Genomic DNA, 3325 nt, shown 5'->3' with positions numbered 1-3325 from the left:
GGTACCAAGCAGAGCTCGTCCGACTAAATGGCGTGGGACAGTCCGCTGAGAAATGTCGCAGGACTTCACAAACCTCTTGATTTCCGATTGAACTCCTAGCCAGTAAAATTCGGCAATTCAGTTGTTCGGGAGATTCCTTGATGACCGGCGAGGATTCCTTCGTGGGCGAGCTTGAGCACCGTCTCTCGCAGCTGTCTCGGCTCAACCAGTTGCTCGAGTTCCTTCTCCGACAGTAGCTTTTGCTTCCGATTTAATATTACATCGGCAAGAAAGTAGCTTGTTTCTCGATTATTTACAATCACCTTTTTACCAACGCTCTCGTAACAACGCCGTAACGACGAGTCACTTCTTTGGTACTCCTCGAGAGTCGCTTTATCCATGGATGTGACAATGGCTTTAAAACAGGTAGACAGGATGCGGAGCGTGTCCCTTCTGCTGCTGCAGCCCTGTCAACCAGTGGTTCTTGATCTTCAGGTTCCACGAGGCTTGCAAGTTGTCTCTTCGGCAACTCGTACGTACTTCGAACCCTTTTCGAGATCACCCTGCATATAGTCCGCAATACTGCGCACAGGCGGGTTAGCGGGTTCTCTGACGGTCTCCATTCCGCTATCATGCCGACTCCCACGACGCTGCTGCGGATTGTGCGAATACTCCTGCTTGCAGACCGGACACCTTCGATGTTGCCTAACACGACATCATCAAGCGGGTTCTTTATGCATTTAGCTCGCGCGATACCGGTAAAGAGCGGCGTGTGCATATAGACTATTGCCTTTGCCAAATAGTGCACGCTTCTATCGAGCAAGAAAACAAGGCTTGTGGTACCCGCAGACGTTTCTTCCGGCACAACTCTTTCTCGCACTACTACGGTGTTGCATCCCGTATCTCGAAGAACAGATACTGCCTTTCCCTCGAGCAATCCTTTCGCCACAGGTAGAGTTCCGACGTCAGCCACAGTTGGGGTACGTGTCGACGTGGTATTCACGACTGGAATAGTCCCCCCATTCTGAAGCACGACGTACCCATCCTCTGGCTTCTCCGGTACAGCAGTGCCGCCTACTTTTGGGCGGCAACATGCATGACGCCAGCCGCCTTTCCTGGGTTCTAGTTGCCTCCGCAGACGAGCCGTTCATTCTACTCGACCAGCGTGTTGCTAACTGGTTATTTCTCGTCCGAGACCAACATTCAGACGCTCGGTGTCCTAACTTATTGCACAGGAAACACAGACCTTGGCTCTTGAACTGCCGCTTCGCGGTCTCCGTTTTACGAGCATCTGCTGAACTCTCCTTCATTAATTTGTCCTTGCCCAAATTGAACAGATCTTGGGCTTCTAGAAAGCGATCAGCGTCCTGTGCTAACGAGTTCAACTTCTTACAATTATGCTCCTTCAGAAATACCCTAAGAGTGGGACAGCATCCCTTCATGAACTGTTCTGCAATCATTACGTCACGAAGAGCGTCATACGTTTTCTCGACATTTGCAAGTTCCATCCAATGGTCAAAATGACCTGCTATGCGAGAAGTATACTGTAGACCCGCCTCCTTGCCCTCTGGTCTCGCCTTACGAAATTTCTCGTGGTATCCTTCAGCGGCATACCGGAATCGCAACAGCAGTGTTGCCTTCACCTGATCATAGAGGCGGAAGCAGAGTCCAGTCGATTACTGACGGATAAAGCCTCCCCCGTCAGACAAAAGCTGAGCGATAAGGCCCATTTGCTCCGAGGCCACTCCTGAGACACTGCGACGCGCTCAAAATGCTGCAGATGTGCGTCGAGGTCATCTCTCATCTCGTTGAATGGTGGCAACTGCTTGTGCGGGCTACAGCAGCTGGTGACGCTGCGTCGTCGCTCACCGGTCGCCCACTTTATCCCGTATTCGAACTAGTTGCCTGCTCTTGTAACTTCAGCTTCAGCTGCAGAACGCGCTCCTCGGCTTGTAGCCGTCTCTCTTCCAGTTCTATCCTCTCTCGCTGCTCGTTGCAGACTTGCGCGCGAAGGTCCCTTTCAAGAACGCGTTGCAGACTTGCGCGCGAAGGTCCCTTTTTTTGGGCTTGGTGACACCGGTTGCAGACGGATGCTGATCCCGATTCTTTTTGTCCAGATCGCCTGGCGGGCGCATTTCGCCGTGGGATCAACTCATCCCACATTCGAGCGGACCTCAGACGAGCATGCGCCGACTGACTTGGCCATCATACCACCGCCATGGATTCTTCAAGAAACTACGCCCCACGTGGATCAAACGTACCAGCGTATCAGCACGGTGACATCATCGGATAGCGGCCATTTCAAGCATAAATACGGGAGCCCCTTGCAAGATTCTTTCAGTGGGCTTGGTGACACCGGTTGCAGACGGATGCTGATCCCGATTCTTTTTGTCCAGATCGCCTGGCGGGCGCATTTCGCCGTGGGATCAACTCATCCCACATTCGAGCGGACCTCAGACGAGCATGCGCCGACTGACTTGGCCATCATACCACCGCCATGGATTCTTCAAGAAACTACGCCCCACGTGGATCAAACGTACCAGCGTATCAGCACGGTGACATCATCGGATAGCGGCCATTTCAAGCATAAATACGGGAGCCCCTTGCAAGATTCTTTCAGTGGGCTTGGTGACACCGGTTGCAGACGGATGCTGATCCCGATTCTTTTTGTCCAGATCGCCTGGCGGGCGCATTTCGCCGTGGGATCAACTCATCCCACATTCGAGCGGACCTCAGACGAGCATGCGCCGACTGACTTGGCCATCATACCACCGCCATGGATTCTTCAAGAAACTACGCCCCACGTGGATCAAACGTACCAGCGTATCAGCACGGTGACATCATCGGATAGCGGCCATTTCAAGCATAAATACGGGAGCCCCTTGCAAGATTCTTTCAGTGGGCTTGGTGACACCGGTTGCAGACGGATGCTGATCCCGATTCTTTTTGTCCAGGTTGGTGACAAGTATCAAATTTCTTCTATTAGAGATGATTCGGTCACATTGACGGTGTTGCCAAGCCCACAGTGTTTGCTCGGTCTATTGTGTGACTGTCTGCATGTGATTAGGCTACTACTATTAACGTCCGGTGACATAGAGTTGAATCCTGGTCCCTCTTCTGACTCAGAGTCTGAGACACAGTTAAGCAGTCAGTTGCTTCAGAAAATTTTGAAAGAGCAAACAAAGACAAATAAGACTCTGGCTTCACTGACTACTAATTTAAAACAGGTAGAAACAGCAGTCGAAAATATTCAAACCAGGATTACCAATATAGAAAAAGAACTGTGCCGAATTGAAAAGTGTGAGCAAAAGTTGGAGAAAATGGATGAAGCTTGCAGTAGCACGAA

This window comes from Rhipicephalus sanguineus, chromosome 2 (genome assembly GCF_013339695.2).
Source record: "Rhipicephalus sanguineus isolate Rsan-2018 chromosome 2, BIME_Rsan_1.4, whole genome shotgun sequence".
NCBI classification, from domain to species: Eukaryota; Metazoa; Arthropoda; class Arachnida; order Ixodida; family Ixodidae; genus Rhipicephalus; species Rhipicephalus sanguineus.
This window is presented reverse-complemented; position numbering follows the sequence as displayed.